This window comes from Mandrillus leucophaeus, unplaced genomic scaffold (assembly GCF_000951045.1).
Source record: "Mandrillus leucophaeus isolate KB7577 unplaced genomic scaffold, Mleu.le_1.0 Scaffold499, whole genome shotgun sequence".
NCBI lineage: Eukaryota > Metazoa > Chordata > Mammalia > Primates > Cercopithecidae > Mandrillus > Mandrillus leucophaeus.
This window is the reverse complement of record NW_012105353.1, coordinates 2,061,367-2,077,068: the sequence shown is the minus strand read 5'-3', so window position 1 is coordinate 2,077,068 and position 15,702 is coordinate 2,061,367. Positions and strand designations below refer to the sequence as shown.

Here is a 15,702-nt window from a genome sequence, read left to right as displayed (position 1 = left end):
TTTGTATTTTTAGTAGAGACAGGGTTTCACTATGTTGGCCAGGCTGGTCTCGAACTTCTGACCTCAGGTGATCTACCCGCCTTGGCCTCCCAAAGTGCTGGGATTACAGGCATGAGCCACCGTGCCTGGCCCAGGCCTTGTTTTATCAACATTCCTCCAAGAAACAAACTTTTCTTTGTTTACCATGTTCATGAACACAAAAATGGTTGACAGGGATGCAATGGTGACAAAAAGAAAGCTGGAATCTGCCTTTCAATAAGCAAGAAATAGCCCTCTCATCCAGGTCATGTCATCCACGTTCCATTGGCAGATATTGTCATATCTGCATCCTACATTGTGAGGTCACCAAGGCAACCTATTGATCATTCTAGAATCTACTCTTGAAGATTCCAAATGAGACTGGGAAACCCTCTTCAATAAGACCTGTGTGATGATAGATTGTGTCCTGAGCCTGCAGGTCAGGCTGAAAGAGTCAACAACCAGCAAAGTGAAGATCTAGGAGGCTGTTCCCCTTGAACCTGTGTGGACCTAATCAAACCTCGACGGAAAGGTAAGAGCACTCAGTGGACCAGGTGAATTGAGGGTGATCTGGGTAGGCATGGGGCAGTGATCAAAAGTTAACCTGTGGCCTCTGACAGTTTAGTTGTTTAGCCCAACTCTTGTGGTCTTTATGTTTTATGTATGAAGTTTGTTATGTTTTAATATATGCGTATGAGGTGGAATTGGGTCGCCTTGATGTACTGGAAAAAGTTCTGGTCACTGAATCACAAGACTGTGACTTTGGGGAGGCCACCTAACTTCTCTGGGCAATGGTTTCCTCTCCTATAAAATGAAGATGTCTGAGGGCCTTTCTGGACAAGTCCAAAGGATCAGAGTATCTTACATTTCAGGCTCAGCTGTTAACAGAGCTCTGGGCAGAGAACCTCATGATGGTCTTGCAGAGTGACTCCATTCTCTGCCGAGATCAGTTTTGCCCAACTCCCAGTGCTTTAACAGGAGAGGGAGTTGCGTCAGTGTGTAGTCTTTGTTTTACTTTCATTCTTGGAATGGCAGATTGTAGCTCCTGCAGAAGGGAAAGAAGAAGAAATAAGGAATTACAAAATTGCTCTACATTGACTCATGCTAGATGTCAATCTGAGATACATGGAAAACGTAAGCACATACAAGATAAAGAAACAGATTGTGGCAATATTTAAAAATATCCTAGCTTTCTAAATTAGAAGCAGTTTTGATAAGCCTATTTGGAATTCATGTGAAACATCCATAACTCTGACAATCTGAACTGTACATGGCAAAGGTAAATTGCTTCCAGGCAGTAATTCTAGGTGTAGGTTTAGAGGGACTATACTCAAATCTCCATTGCTTTATAGATAGCCCTCACTCCTTGGCCTCTTACTTTCCAGATTGCTTCTTTGTTAGCCTCCCTGTTGGCTCCTTCCTCTTTAATGTCTCTGTTCCCCAGTGTTCTGCTTTTGCCTCTATAGCCTTACTCTACAAGCTCTCCCTGGCTATTTTATCTTCTCTAATCACTTCAGCTATTGTCAGCAACCTCATGACCTATTTAATCTGACTCTCCAGTCCTGATTTATTTCCTGAGCTCCAAACCCAGACTTCTACTGCCTATGGGATATTTCAACAGTGAGGTCTCACAAGTACTGAAATTTAGCACACCGCTAACCAAACTCATGATTTTTCTCCACCATAAACTCACTTGTCCCCCTTCATGTCCAACTCTTGTACCCTTTAATACCCTATTGCAATGAATATCATCATCTCCTATACTGTAAATTACAAGAAGGCAGAGACCATGTCTATCTTGTCCACCCCTTGTAACCACAGCACCTAGTATAGTGCCTGGCGCATGGTAGACACCCAGTAAATATTGTTGAGTAAATGATGAATCTATTTATTTTTCCAAACTAAAAACCTTGGAATCCCCCTCGATGTCTATTTCCCCCTCACTCTCCATGCCCAGTCTGAGACCTGTGGGGTTTATTACATAAAACACTTTTACATTTGGCTCCTCCTTCCCCTTCATCCCCGCTGCCATGACTTGAATTCAGCCCTTACCATCTATCTCCTGGATTATTGCAGGAGCCTCCTCATTGGTCTTCCTGTTACCTGCTTTTCCCCATTCATCACCATCTGATCCCCAGAGTGATCTTGCACCTTGAATCTAATCAGCTTACCCTCAGGCTCCCCTTGACTTAAACAGAGTTTGCAATCTGGCAGCTTTAAGAGGAATCCACGCAGTCTGTACGGCATTTTGAGAAAATGAGAATGACTGTATTTTGTTGATTCTAAGATGTATATATTTTTTTTCATATTTTAGCAGCTCTGATATTGGGATGTGTCTTGAAATGGACAGTGTCATAGTTTGATCAGTGGTGGTGTTCTCTCTTATCGGTACATAAAACAGCAGTGCACCCTATAATCAGTGGCTTCATAAATTTGCTGAAACATACTCATGCTAACATTTAAAAATAAGGAGATCATACATACAACTATCTTCAGCTTCTCTTGGAAAATTACATCAGGCAACACTGGGCTGTGATTTCTGGATAGCAGCCGAAGATGGAGCTACCAGTAAGTAGCAGCTACCTCATTTAGACAAAAACTCGCTACAGTGTCTCATGGTTTCCGCCCAGGCTGCTTTAGTCATTTGTATTATCTGCCCTAGCCCATTAAGCATTTGAAAGGACAATCCCTGACTGATAAGTTGAAGTCCAGACTCTGCTGTGATTTATAAGAACACACAGGTGGCACCAACCTACCTCCCCCAGGTTAATGCTCCCAACCTTTGCTCTGTACTCCCTCTATCCCCCAATCTCGAATATAATGGGCTCCCATGTTCCCTGGAATGTCTTTCTCCATCTTTTATGCCCTATGAAACATTTTCTGGCGTTCCCAGGTCGAGCTCATTTCTTTCTGGACTCCAGTAGTACATGGGCGTGTCTCTGCAAAAACTGCAGTTACTTTTCCACTAACCCAAAGTACAGTTCTGTGGGGTTTTTTTGTTTTTTGTTTTTTGAGATGGAGTTTCTCCCTTGTTGCCCAGGCTGGAGTGCAATGGCACAACCTTGGCTCACCGCAACCTCCGCCTCCCGGGTTCAAGGGATTCTCTTGCCTTGGCCTCCCAAGTAGCTGGGATTACAGGCGCCCACCACCACGCCTGGCTAATTTTTTGTATTTTTAGTAGAGATACAGTTTCACTGTTTTGGTCAGGCTGTTCTTGAACTCCTGACCTCAGGTGATCCACCACCTCGGCCTCCCAAAGTGCTGGGATTACAGGCGTGAGCCACCATGCCCGGCCAGTTCTGCGAATTTTAACACATGGATAGATTAGCATAACCACTGTCGTCATCAGGATACAGAACCTGCCCCCCCCAAAACTCCCTCCTGCTAGCCCTTTGTAGTCACTCCCCTCCCTCACCCATAAACCCCTGGTAACCGCTGATCAGTTCCCTGTCACTATAGTTCTGTCTTTTTGAGAATGCCATATAACTGTCTGTATCCCTTTCGGTCTAGCCTCTTCCACTCTCATAATGCCTTTGAGACCCATCCAGGTTGTGTGTATCAGCTTCATTCATTTTTATTGCTAAGTAGCATTTCATTGTATGGATGTCCCACAGTTTGTGGGACACTCACTGAAGGACATTTAAGCTCTTTTCAGTGTTTGACCATATGAACCTGTATACACGTTTTTGCATGAATAGAAAATTTTATTTCTCTAGAATAACTACCCAGGAATAGGATTGCTGTCATATGGTAAGTATATGTTCAACTTTATAAGAAAGTACCAAACTCTTGTTCAGAGTGGCTGTACCACTTTGCATTCCTGCCAGCAAAGTGTTAGAGTTCGAGTTGCTCCACATTCTAGCCAGCACTGGATATTGTATTAAAAATTTTTTTTTAGCTGGGCACAGTGGCTCATGCTTATAATGCAAATACTTTGGGAGGCTGAGGCAGGCAGATAGCTACAGACCAGTCTGAACAATGTGGCAAAACTCAGTCCCTACAAAAAAATACAAAAATTAGCCGGGCATGGTGGCATGTGCCTGTGATCCCTACTACTTGGGAGGCTGAGGTGGAAGGATAACTTGAGCCCAGAAAGTCAAAGTTGCAGTGAGCTGTGATTGTGTCACTGTGCTCTAGCCTGATGACAGAGACCCTGTCTCAACCTCCACCCCCCGACCCAAACTGAGCTATATTCGTAGACATATAGTGGTATCTCATGGTTTTAATTTTAATTTCTGCTTCCTTGAATCTGGCCTGGAAGAACTGGAGGGAACAAAAGGTAAACTCACTGTCAGTTCAGTGGTACTTCAAACTCTGATCTGTTTCCTTCATCTGCCCTCTGTTATTTACTTTTCAGAGTCCTCATGTTACTTGTTTATTGCTGTGGAACAGATTACCAAAAAATCTAGTGGCTTAAAACAACGCATGTTTATGATCTTACAGTTTCTGTGGGGCAGAAACCCAGGCGTGGCTTACTTGGGCCCTCTACTTCAGCATCTGTCGTGAGCTGCTGCACACAGTGTGTTGACTGAGCTGCTGTCATCTGAAGGCTTGACTGGGGAGGGATCCACTTCCAAGTCCATATGGTTGTTGGCAAGAGTCAGTTCCTCGTGGTCTGTTTGACTGAGGGCCTTAGTTCCTTGCTGGCTTTTGGCCAGAGACTTCCCCCAGTCCTTTGCCACATGGGCTTCTCCCACGTGGCAGCTTACTTCATTGAAAGTGCAAAAGCTGTGAAGTCCATAGGGTCTGCTAGCAAGACAGAAAGTCACAGTCTTTTATAACCTAGTCATAGAAGTGACATCCCAATACCATTGCCATGCTCAATTGATTAGAAGCAAGTTTCTGGGTCCAGCCTATGCTGAAGAGGAGGGATGATACAAGGGTGTGAATTGACCAGGAAGAAGGGATCATCAGGGGCAGCTTAGAGTCTGTCTGCCACAGTCCTCAAATAGCTGTTTCATGGATTCTGTCCAGGTTTTATAGCTTTATCCCATGGGAGAGAAAGAGTAGAGTGGGTAGAATGTCCTTTTTCCATCTTACCCAGACCAGAACCTTCTGTGAAGCTTTTTGATTTGATTTATGAACATTCAGGGTTAATTTAAGGAATTTCTTTAAACTCAAGCCATCAAGGACCAAACTAGGGTTAGATTAAGCAGTGGTCTGAATTAAAATTCTGATATCTATTAATCTATTTATTAAATCACAACCAAGGAAAGCTCAACTTTTATATCTAAGATGGAGCCTTTTGAAAACTGAACTTCCACACCTTAAAACGTGATGGCTGTTTTAGCCTGTCGTTGTGGCTGCTCACCAGGTGACCCCAATAGAAACATTTGGCAAGCACTGACCTTTATGAATTTCTTCCATTTGATGGTGATTCATAACCCACTTTTAATTTCTTTTAATGACTTCCTAATGACTTGCCAGATCTGTCCTCTCTTTTCTCCTACTTAATGTGATTTTTCAGTACCCAGAACTCACCCTTGAAAATATGCTTGATCCTTTTTCTATTTAAGTGAAAAATTACTTGGTATTCCTTCTCTTCACAAGGGAGCAAGCTCTTTAAATTAGAGTCCTTTTATTTTATGTATTTATTTATTTTTTTGTGAGACAAGGTCTTGCTCTGTTGCCCAGGCTGGAGTACAGTGGCTCTATCATGGCTTACTGTAGCCTCGATCTTGCAGGCTCAAGTGATCCTCCTGCCTCAGTCTCCCAAGTAGCTGGGACAACAGGCATGTCCCACCACACCCAGCTAATATTTTTTTTTTAGTAGAGATGAGGTCTTGCTATGTTTCCCAGGCTGGTCTCCAGCTCATCAGCTCAAGCCATCCTCCCTGCTCAGCCTCCCAAAGTGCTGGGATTATAGGTGTGAGCCACTGCCCCCAGCCTTTTTGAACTTTTTTTGATCATGGACCCCTCACAGTAAGTTTGGTGAGAATGGACCAAGCATATTTATTTATTTACAGCTAATACTGCTGAACTCATTTATTGTGTACATGATCAAATATATATGGAAATAGAAAAGTTAACAGGAATAAGAAAATAGATAAAAATATGAGTTCTGATGTTTTGCTTTCTGCTCTGCAGCAGATCTCTGTGCATCTGCCGTGGGGCAGCTACCCCAGTTTTGGAGACTGCTAGGGGTTAGGAAGTGGTGATTGGGTGTGGTTGCTTGCCAGTGGCCTCAACATCAGGAGGCTAGCTCAGAGTCATCAGAGCTGAGAGGCCAGCCCTCTCTGAGCTTCCCCACTTTGGTGCTACAGGGCTTTGAGGTATCAGGAGCCACAAGCAGAAACCTTAAGTACCCACCACCAAATAGATCTGCACATGCCACTGTTTTCTTAATCTCCTCTCCAGTCCAGCTGCTTTGCCTCGATTCTAGCATACTTCTCAGGGTGTGTCATGATCAATAATGGGAGCTGCCCATTAGAACTACTTTGCCTGGGCAGAAATTGGAACTGTGGCAAGCTCCAGGAAGCTTATGAAATAGGAGAGGCTTGCTTGCAATGCCCTCTCTCTCCCTTGAGAGGTAGTCAGGCTTCTCCATTCCCCTCGTGTTTTCATAGTTTGCTATTGCCATGGACTAACTAAATGTCCTGGGTTGGGATCCCTCAGAAGCAGAGTCTGAGATAAACTTTTGAGAGCAAGTTTATTTGGAAGGCAGGAGCAAAGAAAGTACAGCAGTGGGGAAGTGAGAAAGGAAGGGAAGGCAATCAAGAGAGATTAAGTCCAGCCTGAAGAGGTGGAGAGGGCAGCCGTTTTTTCAGTCTTAACATCAGGGCACCTTTCTCTATGTAATTGCAGCATTATCTTTAGGAAAGAAGTTCATTTTGATTTCTAGTTCCCCTCCTGCGTTTCACACCCTAGTTAAGTACTGTAGAATATGCATAGCTATGAGAACCCCCTCTTCCCACCTCTTTTCCTCTGGCAGATGCCTGATCAGTCATCAGGTCTCCGCCCATGCATCACTTCTAGGAAGCCTTCCCTCATCCCCCTTTCTGAGAGAGCGCTCTTTCTCTGCACCCCTGGAGTGTCTCCTACCTGTTTTATTATTTTGTCATACTGTATTGCTTTCATTTATTCATGTAATAGATACTTACTATGTGCCTGGCACTGTTATAAGTACCTGGTGTGTATATTCCAATATCCAATCATGTATATATTTTGTTCTCTGCCATTTATGTCTCTGTCCCTCAGCAGCGCCTGCCACATAGGAGGTGCTTGCCACATAGGATGGTTTAAAACTGTTAACATCACTCTGCCCGTCATTTTTTCTTTTTTCAGGCTGGAAGAACACATCCCTGGTCAGCTGTAGGAAAGCCAGAGAGCATTTGAGAAGAGACTGAAGCTTGAATTTTGCAAACACACAAGGTGCTGACTCAGGCAGTAGAGTATAATGATTATAATAAGCAGGAGTTCTAAAGCCAAAGTGCCCGGGTTCAACTCCCAACTCTGCCCCTCATTTGCTGTTTGATTTTAGGCTATAATTCCTAATGGGTGAAGAGGGATCATAATAGTATATACCTCAGAGGATGGTGTGTGGATTAGATAAGATTAACATATGTAGAATTTAGAAGTGCCTAGAACATGGTCAGTGCTCAATAGATGTTATCACTATTGTGATTTATTCACTTACATCAATGTTGGTTCATGTAACAATTGGAGGCTGACTGTAAGACCCCTTTGGTGCTCACAGTAACATTTCAGTGTTCTTTCTACAATGGAAAAATACAAGGAAGTTGTTCATTTAAAGCAAATTCTGAGTTTTCAACAAATCGCGTAAAGGGCACAGCCAATCCAATTCGTGGTCCAGGGGCTGGCTATTAAAATAACAACCTAAATCATGAGGTTTTTTCCCTGCTTTCCTTTCTTTCTGTGGTTAAACAAATATTTGGTGAGTACCTCTTTTGCATTCAGTAATGACTAGGTTTAAAACTGAGGATGTGGCCAGGCGCAGTGGCTCACGCCTATAATCCCAGCACTTTGGGAGGCCAAGGTGGATCACCTGAGGCCAGGTATTCGAGACCAGCCTGGCCAACATGGTGAAACCCCATCTCTACTAAAAATACAAAAATTAGCTGGGTGTGGTGGTGTACACCTGTCATCCCAGCTACTCGGGAGGCTGAGGTAGGAGAATCACTTAAGCCCGGGAGGCAGAGGTTGCAGTGAGCCCAGAGTACACTGCTACACAGCCTGGGTGACAGAGTGAGACTCTGTTTCAAAAATAAAACACACACACACACAACTGGGGATGCCAAGAGGAATGAAATAGATCCTTTCCCTTTAGGATTTCACATGTAAAAGGGCAAATTACAGCACACTTTGAGCAGCTCTATAATTGGACGCACACATGGCTTTGAGAGCCAGAAGACAGAGTGACTAATTCCCCTTTGGTGATTCAGGAAAGGCTTCACACAGAGGAGGTGACATTGGAACAACTGTATCTAGACATAGCCATAATTTAATGGCTGAGGATTGAATAGGCATTTGGTTGGTAGAGCCAGCTGTATAGCTACATTGTCCACTATTTTTTTTGGAGCCTGAGTAATTATGCTATCATTTACAATTTGTGTGGCAGCCTCATCAGGTCCTACTTTTGGCGTCCCCACCATGGAAACCTAAGTGGTTGTATTGCCTCATAATGAGGCCCTCTGGTGAGGTTAATATACTAATAGGAGAACAGAAGCCCAGAACCACCTCGCCAGTTGTTTTTCAAGTGACTCCATCCGATTAAATGGCAAACTAGGTAACCACTTTACTAGTAGATCTCCTGTGGCTCTCATTTGCAGAACGGAATTGAGCTAAAGAGCAGCTTGGGTGGGGTTATGAAATGTTTATGGCTGGAGTCCTGTAAATTTTAGCTGGCAAAGCCTAAGACCAGTAAGCTTGAAAACATGTATGCTGTGTCACCAGCTAGGAAGAGTTTGCCAGGGAAACTGCTGGCGGCGCAGCCGCGGTCAGCATGAGACTCTGGGAACAAGACCACTGCTAGATTGCCTCAAACATAGCAGAACTGTGGCTGCTGGCATCCATTACTGCCATGGGCACTTTGAATTTTCAAGTATGTTTTTCTCCTCCCCCAAACTCAGCAACATTGCAGGCCAACTTTCCTTTCCCTTTCTGCTGATGAAGGGAGGTAATTCTCCCTTCACAGGTAGGTTCTCCAACAAGGAGCTATTGAACAGCTGGTGGAGTACAAATGTCTTATGACCCAGTGGCTGCTCCCTTAAACCCACACCTTTCTAGAACCAAGGAAGAATGTTTCATTTTTTCACTTCTCTTAATTGTACCAGGTTACTGTAACGTTTTCTAAAAACTATCCTCAGTTTACCTAAAGAATGCTTTTCTGCTCTTATATACTGAAATTCTCTTTTCTATTTTGTACTGATGGCAGATTATTTATGCAAACAATAGCCTGGTCCTGCCCATGCGGAGCCTGGTCCCTTTGGAAGCAGTCACGTGGCCGCTGACTTTGCAGCCCATTACTTGAGTGCATCTCCAGGCCAGGAACAGAGCAGGGTTGGGGCAGAGAGCTGCACTCACCGCCAGCGCACTGTCTCCCAGATTCTTGCTCTGGGCTTGCCTTCCAGGCTGAAAGGCAAAGCAGCCTGGCCCTGTTCTAGTTATTTCTTTGTGTATGAGTGTGTATATATGTTTGTTTATTTAAGAAAGAGCTCTCTCTGCAGAGTAGTGTGTGTGTGTGTGTGTGTGTGTGTGTGTATATGTGTGGGGTGCTTCAGAGAGAGCTGAAATTGTACCTCTTTTCTTTCAGACCTCTGCATTTCCCCAGAGAGAAGTTTTTTTCTTGTCTTCATTTTCTTTGAAACACCTGGGGTGAGGAAAAACCTCTACATTGGCCGAGCAGAAGAAACAGGTAATATGTTTGTTTATTCTAAGGCATTTGGGGCAAGCAGGAGTCTACATCATAAACATATATTGTGTGGCAATGGAACAGGGAATGTGTACTCCTTGGAGTATATCTTACTGCTTTGCAATTTCTCGGAATGATTGTTCTCAAAAATGCTGGTTTTACATCAGTTGCCATCAATTGAAGAAGATGTACAGATGACTTGGCAATCTGAAGGATTGTGGCCTATTTCAAATGAACTTGATATTTGGAAAATCTCCTTGATCACTTGGGTTGAGAGCTAGAAAATGAGGGAAGGGATCCTTTGAGAAACCCTTCTAGGTCCCCTCAGGGAGTATTCTCCAAACTCCACTGCACACCTTCATATTTAGAAATCTTCCTTTAGTTCTCTTGGCTTCTTGTCATCTTAGAGGTTTCTAGCTATCTGTAAGAATGGAAACAGAATTCCTTACAGTGTTCAAAATTCTCTTTAGTGATTTAGTTCTTATGCGAACTGATCAGATTGGATCCTGAGAAGAAGGCATAGCCTTTTAGTGGGCAGACATTTTTGTTCCTTACTGATTAGACAGAGCGAGTCTTCAGTTCTGCCACTAATCAGCCGTGCCAGGGAGTATGTTATTGAACCTCTGAGTCTCAGTTTTTTCATCTGTAACATGGGGATATGATACTACCTTGAAAGTTTGCTGTGAGAGTGAACTGAAATAATAGAAATATAAAGCACCTGCTATGCCGGGTAAGTAGTAGTCCCTCAATAAATAGTAGTGATTTTAGCTACTAGTGTGATTAGTGGTATAGCATTCTTTCAGATCTTAGAGCTCTCAAGGGAAAAGAGCCTATCGCTTTGCGACTCTTAAATTATCCCAGAACCTGTAGGTACCCAAAGGGCTTAGTCTTTGGGAGGCCCCAGACAAAGCATTGTGAAGAAAGAGACTTGAACAAACACAGTGGGTCCCCACCCATGCATGGCCCCTCCTAACTCATCAGCTAAAAACAGTTGGTCTTTGTTCAAGCCAGTTTTTTCCCACCACTCAGTCCTCAGTACAAGTCAGTAAGATATGGATTATGATCACTGTTTTCTTATGAGGAAACTGAAGTATAGGGGAATTAATGACTAGCTGAGAATTCAAATTCCTGTTTGTCTGACTTCTAAACCCAAGGCTCCACTGGGCCAGCATCAGGCCGTTAGGAGCAATAGTTCTTGAGATGCTTTACTTCAAAAGGGCCCCTAGCTAGGCTGTTTGGGAAATAGTGGTCAGCTCTTTCTGAGAGATTCACAATGTATGTTCATATATTAAAGGCTCTGAGAAGTCCTGCATTAAAGAAACCTGTTCAACCCTACATCCCCTGAACTTTTATCATGTGATGGTGAGACCTTTATTTTGGTCTTAGTCCTGGAATCATAAACCACATACAACTCTTCTTCCACAAACATGCTTTGGAAAACCTGGCACCAGGCCAAGCTGTTACCTGATTACAATCACGTCTGATGTACCAGCAGACACTTTCAAACACCTTCTGGTGGTCAGTATCGTTTCCTCCCTTTTCTTATCCTCTCATCTGGCGAGACCCAGGAAGAATCACCAGCTTGGTCTTACAGACCTCCCCTTACTCATTTAAGATCCCAGACATAAGTAATTGCTGCACTGTTCTACTGGAAAGGTGGCGGTGAAAGGGACCTCTCTGGCGCGGGCTGCCAGGAACTCCTCTGCCTCACCCTATGCCTCTTCGTTATATTTAGGCCACAGACCTCAGGCTATAAAACCTCTGTGGCAATGAATACCAAGCAGAATGCAATAGGGTGAGCCTGATGAGGCATCTGTTCTCCATGCTAGCACAATCTAAGGGGGAAGAATTATACCTGCCTACTTCACTCCCACTGTGGTGGTCAGGGGTGGGGGTGGAGGGTGTTGGTTCCAGTTGAATGACTATGGGTTCCAGGTCTTCAGGGCTAGAACTATAAAGCCAGTTTCTTGCTAAAGCCAACATCTCTAGGAAAAGCTGAATTCTAATATGGGAAACTACGAAACTGACATCTAGAATGCCAGAGGGGTTCGTGTCAGGGTGACTGAGCCAAGGTGTGGGAGTGGGATAGAGATGAGCTTAGAAATCAAATCACCTTAAGAATGAACAAGAACAACTTGGGGAGGCTGGAGGGTGCTTGGTGGCGAAGGTTGGTTTGTCTCCACAGCCTGTCTTTTGTTCTTTCCTTGTATTTTCAGCATTGGAAGGAAGTGAAAGATTAGCATGAAAAAAACTGAAAATTATCAGTTCCACCCACTCACCCCCAACATACACACAGTAAAAACCTTTTAGCGGAAGGCTTTCCTTTTGCAAATTATAAGTGAGTGCCAATGATGAATCATTATTTCATGTTTACTCTTTAAAACCATCCTTGGTGTATATTGGAAGGGACAGCAACACTGGGCAAGTTTCAAGCTGTTTTTTTGCCAAGATCCACCCAGGGGCTTGTGTTACCCACTAGGACATTCTTGGGCCTTTGTGAACCCTGTGGAAGCCCCCCGCCTCTTTGAGCCTGAGAACCCTTTTCACACCTCAGGGAATCACTTCTTCAGACTTCTTTAATGCACTTAAATGCTAACAGAGGGTGGGAAATGGAAGAAGCTTAGATTTTACCAAGTCATGGAAAATCCCCAATCATTTTTATCAGCTTTACATCAGAGATGTCCTCAAAGGTGCACGCACTGCTTACAAACTCACTTCTCTCTCTCCTGGAAGTCCAGGTGGTGTAGTACATGGGAGGGGTAAGTGGCACCTTGCTTGAACCAGCTCATATTTTGGTGACAATGAAAAAGAACTGACTTTTTTTTATAACCTATTACCTGAGAGAAAAACAGTTAAAAAAATAAATTGGTAATATTTATTTAATAATGTAAAAATTATAATAGCCAATTTTTTTTCTAATGGATAATCAAAAAATTCTAGAACAATCATCACGTCTTTCCATCATGATTTAAAAACTTTCTTTAAAAATGATGTATGAGTACTACCCCTTTCTGATTTAATAAAATGCTTTTGTATAATTGAATAGCACATACCTGTGCACAAAATGATGCATTAATAATGACTTTTAGCAACTGAATTTTTAAAGGACTCTGGCCTAGAAATATTGATTCCTTTGTTCATTCATTCATTCATTTAGCATTATCCAACATCTGCAATATGGAAGACACCATGTAGGTGCCAGAGATTCAAGGGCTATTTAGGAAGTTGCCCGTGGGGCTAATAGTCTAACAGAAATATACTCAAGTTTGATGCGCTTTAGTTCTTAGTGAATCTTTTATATGAAATTGTGTTTGTTGTGTAATTTTGTTTGTTGTGGATTAACTGAGGGGTGACCGAAAACCAAATGCCTCTGGAGGGACATTGAGACATTGCTTTTTTTTTTTTCTGGAAAAGGAAAATCGAAATTGAAATATATCAATCAGTCCAGTCAGTGTTTAAGGCCTACTAAATGCTCAATTCTTTTTTTTCCCTGTTTTCTTTTTTAAATTAAAAAATATACTTTTTTTTAAGTCAGGGTTTCACTCTGTCGCCCAGGCTGGAGTGCAGTGGTGTGATCACGGCTCGCTGCAGCTTTGACCTCCCAGGCTCAGGTGATCCTCCCACCTCGGCCTCCTGAGTAGCTGGGACTAAAGGTGGGCACCACCACGCCCAGCTGATTTTTTGTATTTTTTGGTAGAGATGGGGTCTCCCTATGATGCCCAGGCTGGTCTCGAACTCCTGGGCTCAAAGGATCCATCTGCCTCAGCCTCCCAAAGTGCTAGGATTATGAGTGAGAGCCACTGCACCCAGCCCCAATTCTTATGTCTTCATAAAAAGGGGTAGAAAAAATAGCATGAGGATGGAGCAAAGCCCAAGGGAGATTTGGATGCTGTTGGAAAATAGTGTTTCTCCAACTGAGATATGGGGATTGCTTGCATCAAAGTTCCTGGCACGGCGCACTTTAAATGCATATTCCAAGGCCCTGGACTTTTGAATCTGAGTATTGTTGGTAAAGCCTGGGAATCTGCATCCCCCCACCCCCAATAAGTCTTGTGAGCACTCAAGTTGGAGAGCACTGATCTAGGTACCTGGAGAATGTCACCAGGACTAGATGAATTCCTAGATGAACAGTGCCCCAATTTCAAAAATGAGAAAAGAGTATATGCTAGAAGCTACAGACTCATTGGCCTGACACGACCTCTGGAAAAATTCAGCTTGAAATAGATGGAGCCAAAGCATTTCTAGGAAAATGTGATCATCACTATGCAGCACCATGGGTTTGCTAAAATACCATCTCTATTAGAGGTTGTCAAACTTTGCTGTGTATTAGAATCTAGAAAACTGGAAAAAAAAAATCTTGATGCCCAATCCCCCACCCAGTACCAATTACGTCAAATTCTCTGGAGGTGGTACTTGAGCATCAGTATTTTTTAAACCCCAAGAGATTCTGACTTAATGAGGTGCAGGCTGAGTACTGGGAGTTTGAAAAGCTCCCCAGGTGACACTCATGTGCAACGAAGTATGACAACCACAGGTCTATATGACATGGGACAAGTTGTTTAACTTCCTTGCACTTTGTGTGAATACTAGGTAATTTTAAAGGTCTCTCTCACCTTTAAACTTCTATGATTTTGTTATTAAAAATCTTGCCAAATTTATTTCCTTCCTTCCTTCCTTCCTCCTCTGCCCTTCCTTCCTTTTCTCCTCCTCCTTTCCTCTCTCTTCTTTTGCTGGAATAAGCTGGAGTGTCAAAGTATCAAAATACATACATATCATCATTTTATTAAAACATTTAGTAAAATTCTCCAGGATGTCTCACAGATAAATGAGAGTTATGATAGGTGAGTTTACCAGCTAACTGAACAAATGTACTCAGCTAGTCTGAAGGTGATGGATCTCTGGTGAACCTGGAGGATGGTTCGGAGTGGAATGCCGCAGGGCTCATCCTGCCCTTGGATCTGACCTTGTTAATGTTCTTTAGTCATGACGTAGATAAGGAAGACACGAAAGAAATGCTTATCAAATTTGGAAAGAGAGCCAAGCACAGTGGCTCATGCCTGTAATCCCAGCACTTTGGGAGGCTGAGGTGGGCACGTTGCTTGAGGCCAGGAGTTTGAGACCAACTTGGGCAACATGGTGAGACCCCGTGTCTACAAAAAAGTGCAAAAATTAGCTGGGCATGGTGGTGCATGCCTGTAGTTCCAGCTGCTCAGGAGGCCGAGGTAGGAGAATCACTTGAGGCTGGGAGGTGGAGGCTGCAGTGAGTCATGGTTGCATCACCCAGCCTGGGTGACAGAGCAGGATCTTGTCTCAAAAAATAAATAAAAATTTCGAAATAACCCAAAGTTTAGGAAGGCTAATTAATTCAATACATAAAATAATCAGGTTCACCTCTGGTCAGAAAATCTGTTTATTAAGCTTATTGTTATGTTCAAAACATTGCCATAGTTCAAATATTTTGCTTATTTTAGTTTTCCCTTTCTTTAGTTGAGTTGAAATTTTGAAGCTTTTGGTGTAGTACTAATGGAAAGATAGCTATGTCAGTTGTTCGCTGACTTTGTTCCTGTCAAGACATGCAGAAAGGGCTGGGCAAGATGGCTCACACCTGTGATCCCAGCACTTTGGGAGGACCAGGTCAGAGGATCACTTGAGCCCAGGAGTTTGAGACCGGCCTCGGCAACATAGGGAGACCCTGTCTCTACAAAAAAATAAAATTAGCCGGGTGTCACGGCATATGCTTGGGAAGTTAAGGCTGCAGTGAGCCGTGATTGTGCCACTACACTCCATCCTGGGTGACAGAGTGAGACCCTGTC

General features: G+C 43.3%; 1 protein-coding gene across 1 annotated transcript in view; it reads left to right on the top strand.

Annotated features, from left to right (window-relative positions):
• Positions 1–369: 369 nt before the first annotated feature.
• PPEF1 (protein phosphatase, EF-hand calcium binding domain 1) overlaps positions 370–15,702 on the top strand; it is a 147,193-nt gene continuing 131,860 nt past the window's right edge. The window contains exons 1-3 of the mRNA XM_011995811.1: positions 370–550; positions 7,303–7,389; positions 9,791–9,892. The gene's annotated coding sequence lies outside the window, so the exon portion shown is untranslated. The remainder of the gene's footprint in view (positions 551–7,302; positions 7,390–9,790; positions 9,893–15,702) is intronic.